The sequence below is a fragment of the Balaenoptera ricei genome, chromosome 10, assembly GCF_028023285.1.
Source record: "Balaenoptera ricei isolate mBalRic1 chromosome 10, mBalRic1.hap2, whole genome shotgun sequence".
Classification (NCBI taxonomy): domain Eukaryota; kingdom Metazoa; phylum Chordata; class Mammalia; order Artiodactyla; family Balaenopteridae; genus Balaenoptera; species Balaenoptera ricei.
Genome location: NC_082648.1, coordinates 45,505,163 through 45,521,406, shown reverse-complemented (window position 1 = coordinate 45,521,406; position 16,244 = coordinate 45,505,163). Strand labels below are relative to the sequence as shown.

Sequence of the window (16,244 nt, the reverse complement as noted above, 5' to 3'; positions counted from 1 at the left end):
TGTAACTGCAATCCTTATCTTGTTTGAACAACATATTTTGAAAGGGTTAAACGTCAAAAATTACTTAAAGATAAATAAGATTGGCCGCCATAAGGAATACTATTTATAAAATAAACACAGTTATAGAGGCTACTTTAAAAAAGACAGAACTTTGGGCTTCTAAAGAGGAGGAGGGCACAATGATCGGCAACTGTCTGGGGCGCAGGCACAGGAGCGCAGGTCCGCAGCACCTGTGGGCGACAACACTCCATTGTTTCTCAGAAAAAGAGAGAGTAGATGCACTTCATCATCATTTTCTTTTTTTTTCCGGTGAGCAGTAAGTGCCTAACATCATTAAGAAAAAAAGTCAAATCTGAAGGAAGGCAACCCTTTATAACTGGAAGGTGGAGTGTGGCTTATGTGTCTCCATTTAACCCTGCCAGGCAGTTCTGCAGCCACTGCACGTGACCCTTTGCATGCTTCACTTCTAACTCTGCCAGTTCCACTAAATTTTTTCTGAATGCAGCAACTCTTCTTGTCTTAAAATCTGTAAGTTCTTGTTTTGCAGATTCAGATATTTTTTCAGATTTCTGACAACATAATTGTTGGGACATTTCAGCCTGCAGAACATCTTTATTTTTCGCTCTTGCTTTATCCAGTGCTTTATCAGCATTTTCATAATCCACTAGTGACCTAGATCTTTGATAGAAGAGATCCTTAGCAGCTTGAGATTGTCTTAAGTAATATTTTAAAGATCAGAAAGTTTGAAGTCCTCATCAGCTGACATTCATGCTTCTATTGAATATTTTTCTTGTTTTATCAAATAGTTCTGAAACTTTAAGAAAAACTTGCATATATCTGTAGAATCCTGAGTTTCTAAAGCATATAATGAAGTACCAGTTCTATTGTAATTGTCTGCGGCATTTTTGTGGAATCTTGTCATCCTATCAGATTTAGGAGATGCGTCCTTAACTCGATTATGTTCTAAAAGGAATGTTCTTTCATGCTCAAAGAAATCATCTACATCATTTACCTCAGAAACAATTACTCCATCTGCTGATTTAACCATATTTTTTTAAAGCAATCTTCAAGTTTCTCTTTTTTATTTTTTTCCTCACACACTCAAATCTTGATTATATTCCAAGAAGACGTGGAAATTTAAATCTTTCCTCAAGATAGGATGTGCTGACACACGACACAGGAACACTTCTTGCGTTGCAATGGTCTTCTTGAATATTTCCAAATTCTCAGCTTCCAGCTCCTGTTTCATCTTTGCGAATTCTTCCTTTGTCATAGACCCTTCTCCTTCTCCAAGTTTCTGTAGTTTTTCCCTTGAAGCATCAAAATCAGGTTTTGGTGGTGCTGGAGGGATAATATAACCTGCATAGTCTTCATTTTCAGTGAAGGAATCATGAAGCCAGATAAATTCCTAATGTTGTCGAACAACAGAAAACTCATTTTGTTCAAAATTTGGCAATTAACTCTTTATGTGAACAGTGAATTTTACATTATCACTCTCACTAAGAGCATCAGAAACATCCATCCACTTGTAGAACAGCATCACTTTGAAAATCTACATTTATTGCTTGACGTCCGCAGTCCCCCTCTGAGAATAAGTTGGGACCATTGTCCAGGCCTTCCGTCATGGCTGTTCCAAGGTGAGGAGGGGCAATATGTTTTAAGTGAGATGTAGGGAAATTGGTGCTCTGTTTTTACTTTTAATGCAGCATTACTTCTGCGTATAAATTATTAATATACAGTCAGCTTTTCTAAATTTTCATAAAATTTGACATAAGTTTACATTTGTAAAATCAGCATCAAGACAATAAACATATTTGTCCCCCTCAGAAGTTTCTTTTTTTTTTTTAATTGGGGTATAGTTGCTTTACAATGTTGCCCCTTTGCCATCTACCCTGCCCAGGCAACCACTGACCTAACTTCTGTCACTGTAGAATAGCTTGCATTTTCTAGAGTTTACAGAAATAGAATCATATAATATGTTCTCATTATTACCTGGCAACAGTCATCTTTTGACAGACTAGACTAATGGAAGGAAATGTGGATAATTTCTTAAAGAGGATATATATCTATTTTAAATCATAAGGGGAAATACTTTAAAACTAAATTAATACTCAAGATCATGTGAACTGATTGATCAAGTTCTTCTGGAATTTGTGTGGGAAACTTAAACGCACATAGATTTGACCATTGACAAAATCAGAATACTCCTTTGAGTGTGATGTAGTAGAAAATGGATTGGTTTGGGAGCCAGAATTATATGCACATTTAGGCTCTGTCATCCCTGGAAGAGTGGCTTTGAATGAATTATTTAACCTCTCTGAGTTTCAGTTGTTTAACCCATAAAATGGGAATAATAAGGACCTCTTTATTGGGTGACTGGGAGGATTCAACTAGACTTGGACATGGAAGGTGTCTCACATTCAGATATTAGCTTCTCTTCCCTTAACAGTGATTCTTGTTTCTATGAGAATATTACTTCAGAATCATAAAGTTATCTAAAAATTACTCAACATAAAGATAGCCACTTACTATCCTTTATGAGAACATATCTAGTATGTGGAGCTGTGTTAATCTATGTAATCTTTTTTACAGCAGCTGGTTAACCTTCCTAATTCTGCTTTGTCCTAAATGACATGAAAAAGAATTTGGTATTAGTGTTCCCTGACTTCTCATTGATTAAGGATGGGAGAAGATAGCCAAGAGACCAGGGAGACCATCAGAAATTGATCAAAGAAAGGACCATGGGTAAACTCCAAAGTGGATAACCCATACAGAGAAAAGAGTGAGGCCATGATGGCAGTTAAAATGAACCAAGTGCTTACTACATGCTAGGCTTTGTGCTAAGGCTTTACCTGAATTGTTGCATTTAACCCTCATAACAAACCTTTGCGTTAAGAACTATTATTGGGCCCATTCTACAGATGAGTAAATCAAGGCTTAGAGAAGTTAAGTAACTAATTCAAGTTCAAACAGATGGAAGTGACAAAGATGGATTCAGACCTAGATCTCTGCCTTCAGAGCTCAAAATACTTTTAGAGAAGCACAGAAGAATCCCAGGCTCGAGAGGTTTTCTGCTCTTAGAAAGGGAAGAAAGGAAACTACTACCAAAATTCTGTCCTGAATTTTAGGAAAGCAACCATCCACAAAGAGTGACTGAGTGGGATTCAATCACTTCTTGATGATCTTTTCTGGACCGTCTGACCATGTGTCACCTATTTTAGGCCTTCCTCACCCCCCAGCGTCACCTGCAACACAGGCCCTTGATTTCCCTCACTGTTGGAAAAATTCTCCTATTGTTGAATCTCAGTCATCCCACTGAAGTGGAGGCCCTCCAGTTCTGGCTAACACCCACTTCCCTCCAGGGCTATTTGTCGAGGAGGGGGTGAGTATGGACTTAATGACATGCTTTCCTTAACAATTTTCCAAACCTATCATCTAGGATAGGGTTTATTAGCATTCACCAACAACACCCCAGCAAAGTAGTTTTATAGGATGAGCCCACTACCTGTTTAGGAATCTGGAAGGCTAAGGAATTTGTACCAAGACTTGGAATTCAGGGATTTTTAACCCCAGTCCCTCCTGTACCACATGGCCTTCAGTAAGCTGTATGGTTTCTTTGGTTGTCCATCCTCTCCTTGTCTTCCCTCCATGTCCACCACCATCATCTCTGCTGGCAGAGTGAAGGCTTGAGTTTTGCCTTACTTCCCACGGAACTAATTAAAGTCTATAAAGTACTTTGAGAATATTCAGCGTGGGGTTCTTGCCAAGACAGAATTACAGGTGGGAATGGCAAGGAATGGGAATAGGCTAAAACTAGGATAGTTGAGTTGCTCTAAGGAAGGCTCAGATAAGCCTCTTTCCACTATGAATCTTAAGGCTCTTTCTCTATGCTTGCTCAGCCATCGCAGGGAAGAGTTCACTTCTTTTCCCCTTTCCCAGGCTCAGATATAAGGCAAAGTGGGACCTGAGTTCTGTTGTTCCGTCTGCCCTTTCCCCTCAAAATCACACACACAACCCTTCAGACAATACTTGTCTTATGAAAAGGAAATGGTTGGATTACATATTAGTCTGGAACAAAGTTCTCAGATGCAGGATGTTGATTGTTGTATCTTCTGTGCTTTCAACTGTGGTTGGTTAATCACAGCTCTTGAACTTCTGCTCTAGCACAGCCTTGACATGGGCACCTCTGGTGGGGGGGGACTCTTCTGAAGAGTCAGGTCCTGTCCAGGAGGAGTTTACCTATAAAGGCAAAACACACACAATAAAAGCAACCTGAGAACAATTACAAAGCAACACATTAATACAGGCAAAATAAAATAGCACAACGGATGTTGTGGATTCTGCTTTGCTTGATAGGTTTAGGAATATCCCTATTTGAAAGCAGGAACCTTTTGGCCTTAATACTCATCACTCATGCTACAAAAGCCTCAGTCTTTGGGGTCTTTTAAATATGTCCTGCTTTTAAGCAGGTCAGCTGTACTTTGGGTATTTCTCCCTTTCTTCTCTCACCATCTCATGAAACACTTTCTGGCTCCATTTCCCCCACTCCCATATCCTGAATAACAAAGGCTTTCTACTGTCCAAATCAACCTGTCCCCTTGGAACATATCATGGAACCAGCCAATAAGCTGCCAGGTGAAGGGAAACAGGGTTGTTAAATATTCTTTAGTACAAGTCTCAAATGTGCGAATGCTGATGTTGTGGAGTAAGGAGGATGACGGTTGGAAGAGACATCTACCCCCCATAAATTCTCAGAGATTAAGCTCCACGTCCTTTGAACCAAAGGCTTCCAAGACCTTTTACCTTTTTAGGAAGGGGTCTCTGTCATCTCAATTGTCCACATTACTGGTAGCAAACTATGACACTGATAGCCAAAAGAGGAGATTTCTGATGCAGTTGGGAAGGTGTTCTCTGAGGGGTCTGATCCAGCAAGAAGGGTTTCTCTAGGAGGAGTGGCTATCAGCAGTGTTTCATTCTGCTCTCACCAAATGATAGAGTAAGGAGATGGCCAAGCCCAAGGATGCAGGGTAACAGGAACAAGCTGGGTCAAGACAAAACATTTGCTGCAAATGATTCCAAAACGTTCACAAACAGAGATAATGGCAAAATGAACAGACAATAAGTGGGAAAAGATCAACTCTCACCAAAATTATATTCTCATTGGAAGAAGAAATAAGAGGAACGGGAACTCTAGTTTTGGGAAGGGAAGGAGATCATGGAGATGACCCCTAGCACCAACATCACCCTGCAGCTGTGGTTTCAGGCCAGGGGGTTATGTTTTCAGACTTGCAAGGTTGATGACTACAGTCCTGGAAGAGAAGGTTCTCTTCAGTGTGTGGGTTCAGCCAAGTCTAACAGGCCCAATTTTCTCAACCAGTTCTACTCTACACTGCAGGTTTTCTCTTCTTCCCTACCACCTTCAGTGTGCACCTATGTTCCTGATCTCCTTTTTTCTTCAAACCACATATAAGGCTTTTTGGAATCCACTGGATGCACTCAAGGAAAGTGGATGAACTATATCTTAATACAGAGCAAGCTCCTCTGACACAGATCAAATAATACATTTTATGAACTTGAAATGGCAGAAGGGCCAATCATAATTATTTGATGCCTGCCCCAAAATCTTCTATGGTTTTGGCCAGGTATCAAATATTCAATAATATCAAGGAATAATATCAAAGAATACCTGGCCCGGCCCAGAGGACCTTACAGTTTAAGTGGAGAAACAAAACACAAAGACACATGAGAACAATCACAAAGCTCACATAAATCTAGGCGAAATTACACAGCACGTTTTGAAAGAGGAGGGATTGAAGCTAGATTTAGTTCTGTTCTTCTATTTATTTATTTGTCTATTTATTTGTCTGTTTGTTTATTTATTTATTTATTTATTTATTTATTTTGGTTATGCTGGGTCTTAGTTGTGGCACACGGGATCTTCGTTGTGGCATGCGGACTCAGTCGCAGCATGTGGACTCTTAGTTGCGGCATGTGGACTCTTAGTTGTGGCATGTGGACTCTTAGTTGTGGCATGCATGTGGGATCTAGTTCCCCAACCAGGGATTGAACGCGGGCCCCCTGCATTGGCAGCACGGAGTCTTACCCACTGGGCCACCAGGAAAGTTCCAGTTCTGTTCTTCTTAACAACCATTTCTGAGCATTCACTGTCAGCCTGGCACAATGCTAGGAGGTACTTTATATCCTTCTTTTCTTCTAATCCTCACAAACCTTCGTGGTAGGAATTGTTACCACCGTTTCAGAGACAAGATTAAGTAACTTGCCCTACTAAGCAAGAGAATGGGTTGTAACCCAGACCTATGTGACTCAAAACTTGTGCCTTTAACTATCACCTCATATTGTATCCTTCTGCAGAAGAACTTTCTACCTGGAAAGAAGTTTAAACTCTTTCTTTGCTTTAGAGGAGGTTGTACAACTTAGAGGCAGTATTGTGAAAATAGAGGAATGAATTACATGAACTTCTATCTTTGCCTGATTGGCTCACTCAGCTCTAATCCTTGGGCCAAGGGGGAAAAAAAACAAAAGCAAAACACTACAAGCCCAAGAGATGCTAAGGTTGCACATCTAAGAGCCTTGGGCTGAAAGGCATTTTGAGAGGTCATTCTCCTGCTTCCCCATAGAAGGCCCTTTAGATTCCATGGAATTCACTTTGGGAAAGTGGATGAACAATATCTTAATACAGAGCTAGCTCCCTTGCCATAGAAGATCACATAAAGCATTTCATGAACTTCTAGATTGATTAGTCCTCAGTGTAGCTTTTGTTGTTTCACTGGACTCAGTGAAATTAATAGAAAGGGATATTCTGGGGATCTCTCTTTTGACTTTCTGGCATGGCAGTTTTTCCATACCTCTAGCCTCAATTCTTGCTGCTACGAGATAAGCATGAGAGCTTTACTGGGGCTTGGAAATACGCCACATACACTCTGTGCAACATAAAGCTATGTACAATGGTCAGTATCCTCTAAGAACTTATGCCGTCATATATAGGTAATTACAATAAAAGCAGGATTCAATATGGGAGGAGTATGAAAAGAGCCTATAGTTCTTAGTACCAAGAGCCCCTTCAGTCAATGATATTTACCCAAATGCTAATGGAGCCACAGTCTATTTGAGAAAGTCTTGAGCAAGAAGGCAGGACCCTTGGGTCCTATGCTCAGTTTGTGCTACCAGCCCACCCTCTCCCAGCGCTCATGGAACATTTATTGGGCACTGACGCTGTACAAGCACTGGGTATACAGAGATGACTGTGATGTGACCCTGCCAGCAAAGCTCTCACATACACCGTGGATCCGTGTCCCATCCAACATCAGCATGGAGTTTAATTTGGGAGTGTTGGGGAGAGCACAGGGATTAATGCTAAGAGTGCTGAGTCAACAGTTTCTCCACCCCCACCCCCCACCCCTGCTTCCTCAGAAAGTGGGAAAGTTGTAGGAAACCACATGAGTTTCACTAATCCCCCATCAATAGCACCCACTGCATTACTGGCCTCATTATTTCTTTTTTATTTTAACATCTTTATTGGAGTATAATTGCTTTACAATTGTGTGTTAGTTTCTGCTGCGTAACAAAGTGAATCAGCTATACATATACATATATCCCCATATCCCCTCCCTCTTGTGTCTCCCTCTCCCCATCCCTCTCCCACCCCTCTAGGTGGTCACAGTGCCCCGAGCTGACCCCCTGGTGCCGTGCGGCTGCTTCCATTCATTGATCACAGACTTGCTTAGTTACGGTGACAGACTCCTCCTGGTTGGTGGGGGTGGGAGGACTGGGGCAAGAAATAAGTGTGAGAAGGTACGGGGGGACTGTGAATGCAGGCCACCCAGCCCCACCCTCACGGTCCAGGACAGGAGCTAAGGTGAGAAAGAAATCTCTGATCAGTGATATTGACCCTCTCGCTACTGCCTTCCCCACAAATAATAAAACCTCTAGGAATAAAGGGGAAAAATCAACTTCCTTTGATAGCTATTTTCTTAGTATAACTTCCTTCTTTAGGCTTTTTTTTTTTTTTTTAATTATTAGCACCTTTAATTATTATTTATTTATTATTATTATTATTTTTTGGCTGTGTTGGGTCTTCGTTTCTGTGCGAGGGCTTCCTCTAGTTGCGGCAAGCGGGGGCCACTCTTCATTGCGGTGCGCGGGCCTCTCACTATCGTGGCCTCTCTTGTTGCGGAGCACAGGCTCCAGACGCGCAGGCTCAGTAGTTGTGGCTCACGGGCCTAGTTGCTCCACAGCATGTGGGATCTTCCCAGACGAGGGCTCGAACCCATGTCCCCTCCATTAGCAGGCAGATTCTCAACCACTGCGCCACCAGGGAAGCCCAGGCTTTTAAAATATCTGGTAATTAGAGAGAAACAGCAATATCGTGTCAGTATTAAACCACAAATATAATTCTTGGTACACAGTAAGTACCGAATATTTGTTGAATACATGAAAGGTTACAGAGAGACAAAATAATAGGGACAAAGGCATACAGAGAAAGCAATCTGATGGTGTATCTACGTTGGGCTACCTGAATCAAAGCACTGTTTCCTTTCCACTAAAATCACCAATCACATGACAGAGTTGACAACACCAGAAGGCACTTTTAGCATTATACGCATGTATCTAGCGACCAAATGAGAGGAATAAAGAAGGGAGGAGGAAGAGAGCTTTTTTTCTGTGTGAGTAGTTACGTGCAGCAGTCGCAAAAAGGCTGAGGTGGAAAAGCAGAAAATAGGCAAGGCAAGGTCAGAAAGACTGAACCAGCTACGTGTCAGAAGAAAAGGTGTGGAACAGAATGGGCATTTCAGGCTGTAGACAGGGAAGGTTTGGGGCTGATCCAGAGAGCCACATCTTCAAGTAACATGATTTAGTTCTTTTGTGGCCTTGAACTGACCTCACCTTGCCACTCCTGCCATACCTATCCCAGGTACTCAATAAATACTCTTGGTTTAATCTCAGGAAACTCTTGATCAATTGTGCTAATAAAAATGAAGTAGACAATGAAAAATTTTTTTATTTGGTTTTGCCTAAGGAGTTATACCTTAGCAATTACAATTTATATAAGCACTCATTTGAAAGAGTTTGCAATGCCGATTTGGGAATGACTGGGGTAGGGCAGCCACGATGCATGTTGACAGGCAAGAAACAGTCAAGTTAGGTGTTTTTTTTTTTTAATCTATTTTTGGCTGCATTGGGTCTTTGTTACTGCATGCAGGCTTTCTCTAGTTGCGGAGAGCGGGGGCTACTCTTCATTGCGGTGCACGGGCTTCTCACTGCGGTGGCTTCTCTTGTTGCAGAGCACAGGCCCTAGGTGCGAGGTTTCAGTAGTTGTGGCTCGCGGGCTCAGTAGTTGTGGCTCACGAGCTCTAGAGCACAGGCTCAGTAGTTGTGGCACATGGGCTTAGTTGCTCCGTGGCATGTGGGATCTTCCTGGACCAGGGCTCAAACCCTTGTCCCCTGCATTAGCAGGCGGATTCTTAACCACTGAGCCCCAGGGAAGTCCCAAGTTAGGTTTTTAAATTTCCTGAAGATAATTGACATGCCAGTGTTTAAGGGTTGACTATTTGTACCCACATTCTGAACTATATAATTTATGGAAATTTCTTTAATGTCCCCATCTTTCATTTGTCATAGTCATCATCAGATATAGATATATCTCAGGGTTGTTTCTCTCTTCTTTTATATAAACTAGCTATGCCTTATTCTAGTAGAGTATTAAACAGCCTATAAAGCTCCCTAAATTAATCACCCAATAGTTTAAGCATAATAAACATGTGAACTGTCTCAGTTAATTGGCCCAAGAAATTGTGTTCATCACCAGAATCATATTTTTCTTCTTCCTCACACTTCCCCTGTCACCCTGAGTTAATGTCAGAAGCAAGAAAAAGTTATTCTTGACAAATGCTGGCTTCATATCCAGAATTAGAGCAAGACCTTAAGTAGGAATTTAAGAAATAATTCACTGACTTGAAGGATCATCAGAAGATGTGTAGGTCAGTGACTCCTGAGATGACCACCTTGCGTTCAGGGGGCCGAGGGAAAATCCAGGGGCAGGAGGAGATCCCCTTCTTAAAGGTGGAGTCCAGTCCCATGGAGGAGATGGGACAGCACTCATGACACAGGGACCAAGGCAAAGAGAGACAAGGACAGACCAGGAGGCACTTTATTGAGCTGCAGAGGTAAATGCTGGAAAGACGTGAAGAAACAAAATAGAGAAAAATTAAGTCAGGAAGTAAAGGATTAACATGAAGGGATAGCTTTTCTGGTAAGTGGCCTGAAGTGACCTCTAAAAATGGTTTGCTATTCACTAGATGCAGAGAACCCCACAAAATCGTGCAAATCAAGAGGTTCAAACCTTCGTGTTCACTTTAAGAACACTCCTGAAATTTCCCAGGCTATTAAGGGTATGCTTATCCAAAAAGCCACCAAGTTATCTGAAGGATGTCACTTTACAGAGCAATGTATGCCATTCCGTCGTTACAGTGGTGGAGTTGGTAGGTGGGCCCAGGCCAAAGAGTGGGGCTGGATGCAGGGTTGGTGGCCCAAAATGAGTGCTGAATTTTTACTGCACATGCTCAGAAATGCAGAGAGTAGTGCTGACCTTAAGGGCTTAGATGTAGATTCTCTGGTCATTGAGCACATCCAGGTGAACAAAGCCCCCAGGATGCGGCGCAGGACTTACAGAGCTCATGGTCGGATCAACCCATACATGAGCTCTCCCTGCCACAATGAGATGATCCCTACTGAAAAAGCACAGATTGTTCCTAAACCAGAAGAGGAGGTTTCACAGAAGAAAAAGATATCCCAGAAGAAACTGAAGAAACAAAAACTTACGGACTGGGAATAAATGCTGCAAAAAAATAAATACAAATAAAAGTTTTTAAAAAATGAAGGGATATATACAAGACACCATGTGTGCATCTCCATGTGTGTTTTGCAAGAAGCAGCAGGAAAGGGTGGTGGAAAAGGAGTGGACCTAGATCTGTGGAGAGAAGCAAGGAGAGGGCCTCAAGTCTGGGGAAGAAGGCCAGAGGGTGAAAGACAGGGAGGCGTGATGAAAACCAGGTCACCAGCCTTCTGTCCTCCTGGTCTATTCAGAGCCACAGCCCCCCATTGTGGGCAAGCCAGTAGCTTCTTGTAAGGCCTCTTGACCCATGAAATACATCTTCAGGGTCCAGAGAGTGAAAAGAGTGATCTTACTTACATACGGCTCTGAGCCTCTACTGAGGAACACTCAGAGTTAAGTCCACTCTAACATGAAAAGATGGGGACTGGGAGAGAACCATCTTCAACAGCATAATGGGCTTCAAATCTCTGAAGAGTTATTATTCGCAGGGCTACTGGCAGCAGTTCTTCATTCTTTCTAGGGAAATAAAAACCACAAGGAAATAGAATGAAACTACAGAAGCAAGGATTGAGTTAGACAGAGGAAACATTTCCTGACTGAAACAACCCCCCTCTTTGGTATTCTTTAGGGCAGGCTTTGTGATACCCACGCATCAGGATGACTTAGATGCCAATTAGTTGACCTTGTTGGAAAATAGTGCTAAATGCAATGTTTCATTGTAGAACTCAAATATTTCCTCATGTGTAAGATGGGCAAAATAATACTATTTCACAGAGATGGCATGTGAGAAAATGCATAGAGGCCCCTAGTAGGTGGTGTGTTTTTGTTGTGTGTGTGTGTGTGTGTACGAGAGAGAGAAATCATTTCCTCAGTAAATACTGACACATTTTTTTTGCTCCCCCTCAGTTTTCTTAAATATAAAATGAGTATGGACTGCATCCTTCAGAGGGCTTAGTGTGAATATCAAAGGGATTCAATAGATGGGAAATATTTAGATACTGTAAACTACCACACACAAAGATATATGTTATTGTTAGAATCTCTGTGAAAGTATTTTACCAGCTGCCAATATATGGAGACCCCTTTTATCACAGGTCAGTTTCTTTGCATCACAAACAAAGGCTATATCCATAACTCTTGCCCTTGGCTGAGAATAACACCCCTACACTGCTGGAAAAAAATCCAAAAAACTCTAAAAACTCAAACTTCCCTGACTTCAGGTCAGTCCTAGCACATGAGAAGAAAGATAATAAGCAAGATCATAAGTTGGTCAGGCCTGAGTTCAAATCCCAATATCACTATTACTTAATATCTTTGAACCTTGGTTTTCTTGTTCACAAAATGGAGATAAGTACTATCATTTGGATTGTTTTAAGGTTTTAATGAAATCAAATATATAAAAGGCCTGGCCTATTGAGGATGGCCTTTGAGTATTAGTTCTCTTCCCATGAGACGCATTGCATCCTATTACTGGTCAGGGTTCTGCTTGGAGATGGTAGCGTGAACACATTGATGTCTAACAATTTAAGATTTGGAGCAATGTGTAAAGGGAAGGGAGAACGACAGAGAACATCTAAAACAGGACTGCTGCGCCTTGAACAGAATGGCCATCGTTTCCCTAATCTCTTCCTCCCTTTCCGTGTCCTTCTCCAATAGATATCCCTCATTTTTACCTGTAGGCTGATGTGCCACTTTAAATGGTTTCCAGCCTCAAATTAGTCTCCGGGTCCTGCTTTGTCCAGGAGAATGGGGCAAGGCGACCAGCAATTAAGAGAAGATACTTTCACCCAATTGGGTGAAAAATTGGGCTTGCCCAATTTTGAAAATTGGTCCAATATATGTACATGATAGTTTTCAAAGACCTTCTGCTCCTGACGAAATGGAGCATGTTTCCACATCCCACACCTTGCTAGGGAAGAAGGAAGGAGCGTTCAGGGAAAGCTGAGGTCTACAGGTGTGTTTGTGCACCTCCACAGGCACACTCATTAGAACATGTGTCTGAATGGATATGTATTAGTGGAGGGGAAGGTGGCGTACTCTGTGTCTTGGGAGGCTTGCTATTTAGGCGAATGTATGATTAGTGAGTGTACACGTTGGATTACTACTGAAGTGCAGTGTATGTATACAGGTGCTAATGTCTATCTAGCATGGCATAGGTGCTAAGGACAGGTGTGTGTATTGTATATGTCGGTGTTTGTGCCTGAGAAATATGATGGCAAAAAGCCACATGCAGATAGAACTCAATTACCAAATTAAAGTGGAAAGACAAAGTCATATACATATGGCTTTGAACTGAATTTCTCAGGCAAAAACTTACTTTTCTATTCTCAGTGTCTCTCAGTCCAGTCTTCAGACTAAACCACTAAAATATAAGCATCATGAGGGCAGGAATTTTGACTGTCTTGTTAACTGATGTATCCTCAGCACCTAAAACAAAGAGTATGTGGCACATAGTAGATGTGAGATAAATATCAAGATAAATATTGGAAGAAATATCTTATAAATGAAGAAGTGATTTATTTAAACCACCCTGGGCCCATTCTGGCTTGGCCAATTAATGGGGGAGTTGGGTTGTTGGCAAAGAAAGACTAGGGACCAGCTGGACACTGATACTCGAGGAAGAGGAAGCATATGAAGAATGAAGCCAGAAGAATTCATCCAGGAAGGCTCCTTGGATGGATGGAGATGTGGAACAGAGAACTGTCAACATTCTATGCAAGAAGTTATCCATTAAGTATTTGTTCTCTAACATTTTATGAATATCTAGTGTGTGGAAGATTCAGTGTTTGGTGGTGTGGTTATAAAGATGAGCAAGCTGTGGTCTTGAGGTATGCATTTTGGTGAAGACCAATGTGAAAACAGACAACCATTATAAAATGGGCATGGGCCTCAGTAAAGGTTTGTAAAAAGTGCTCTCGGAGTAGGTAGGATGGGAGAGGAGCTAGGTTTTGAAGCCTGAGTTCTTCCTCACTTGCCAAGCACAGAAGGGGACAGGGTTTTCCAAGCAGAGTAGGGCGAAGTCCATTATGTTTTGTAGGAGCGGGAAGGGGTAGGGCTTATTGTGCACAGTGGCAATGACACAGAGGATGCACAAGGAATCCAGGCTTTTAGATGCAAAGATTTCCTAGAGATGTTGTCTTAAAGTAGATCATCCATAAAGCAAAAACCTAATGGCACGTGTACTATATCCTGACTGCACATGTAGCATTGATTTCATACTTGTAGTCAAACAGCAAAAAGAGGGCAAGGTGTGGATAAAGGTATTAAGAAGATACATGGAGATTCTTATTAGACAATATCAAATGAACAGAGTTGTAAGATGCAAAAGAAAGGAAAAGGGAAAATAGCTACTGAAGAGACATTTTTCATAAATCCACTTAAGGGAACATGGCACACATATAGAAAAATGGCTCAAAAACACAAAGCAACGTATAAATAGTGCAAATAAATACAGTATAGACTGAGTCCCCTGGTGCTATGTAAACACAGAATAAACAAGAAGCCAATATTGGGCGAGGAGAACTAGGGAATGCTTCCTGGAGGATGGAGATTTAATTATCAGCAATGCTGGGATAAGTGTATGTTAAATAGAGTTACTTGGTAATGCATCAAGCCACATTCAAAAAATAAGCAGAGTGAGAAAATTCTCAGAGCCCCCCGGCTCACTCCCATCCTGGGTTGTTTTTTTTTGGCCTGCCCCAATGAGCACATTGCTCATTTGCCACTTTGAACAATCTGTTTTCATTTCCTGTGCTGGCAGATACCCCTTCAGACACCCCATTCAGTTTCTCACAGACAGTTATGACTTTCAGATTTCCTGTGGCTCCAGGAGTATGGGGTCAGGTAGCCCTAGACCACGAGGAGGCAATTATCCAGGTAATTTAGGAGCCAGACTACTTTATTTGAATATCAAGTTCATCCTACCAATTTTCTGCTCCCCAAAGCCCTGGCAGCTGACTATCCCAAGACCAACGCATGCAACACCAAATCTTGGAGAACTTAACCCATTCTGGCTTGGCCAATTAATGGGGGAGTTGGGTTGTCCAGTAAAATGCAGCTGTACTGACATCGTTCAGGGTCCTTGGGCCTCAACCACCTTTTCTATCTGCCATGTGGTTTGATATACATGGTAATCTTTAAGAGCCTGTGTTAATTTCCTGTAGATGGAAGGGTACAGACTAGCTTCAGGTTTTGTTAGGTTTGAAAGTCACTGTATGTCACTTATATAAAAAAGGAATGTGAGTCTGAAAGGACTCCTCACCACGGGGATCTCTAAACTGGAAGACTGGGAATTCCCTGGCGGTCCAGTGGTTAGAACTCTTGTGCTTTCACTGCCCAGGTTCAATCCCTGGCTGGGGAATTAAGATCCCACAAGCCGCGCAGCGCGGCCAAAAAAAAAATGTGTTGAATAATGGAATGAATAAATTCTGTCATCACTTATACAAAAATAAATAAATAAACTGGAAGACTGTTAGCCTAGAGTCCCGTCAATACAGACTGCCTGCCCTAGAGGTAGGTTTGAGAAGTATTTAAGAGTGAAAAGGAGGGGCTTCCCTGGTGGCGCAGTGGTTGAGAATCTGCCTGCCAATGCAGGGGACACGGGTTCGAGCCCTGGTCTGGGAAGATCCCACATGCCGCGGAGCAACTAAGCCCGTGAGCCACAATTGCTGAGCCTGCGCGTCTGGAGCCTGTGCTCCGCAACAAGAGAGGCCACGATAGTGAGAGGCCCGCGCACCGTGATGAAGAGTGGCCCCCGCTTGCCACAACTAGAGAAAAGCCCTCGCACAGAAACGAAGACCCAACACAGCCATAAATTAAATAAATAAATTAATTAAAAAAAAAAAAAGAGTGAAAAGGAGAAGATTTGGTAATTTAAACAATGGTGGAGAGGGAGAGGAAGGAGTCAAGAATGATGACCAGGTTCCCGGCATAGGCAACTGGATGCCCCCAACTGAAGTGGGGTCTACAAAAGAAAGAGCAGGTTTAGGGCTTTCCTGGTGGCGCGGTGGTTGAGAATCTGCCTGCCAATGCAGGGGACACGGGTTCGAGCCCGGGTCTGGGAAGATCCCACATGCCGTGGAGCAACTAGGCCCATGAGCCACAACTACTGAGCCTGTGCGTCTGGAGCCTGTGCTCCGCAACAAGAGAGGCCGCGATAGTGAGAGGCCCGCGCACCGCGATGAAGAGTTGCCCCCGCTCACCACAACTAGAGAAAGCCCTCACACAGAAACGAAGACCCAACACAGCCAAAAATAAATAAATAAATAAATAAATAAATAAAATTAAAAAAAAAAAAAAAAAAGAAAGAGCAGGTTTAGAGGAAGTAGGTGAGTTCTACTTTTGGGCACGTTAAATCTGAGCTACATGGGAGTGGACAGCGGCTGGATACATC

At 42.3% G+C, this 16,244-nt stretch overlaps 1 pseudogene; it reads right to left on the bottom strand.

Annotated features, from left to right (window-relative positions):
- Positions 1 to 395: 395 nt before the first annotated feature.
- LOC132372550 (sorting nexin-6-like) lies at positions 396 to 1,625 on the bottom strand (annotated as a pseudogene).
- Positions 1,626 to 16,244: the final 14,619 nt, after the last annotated feature.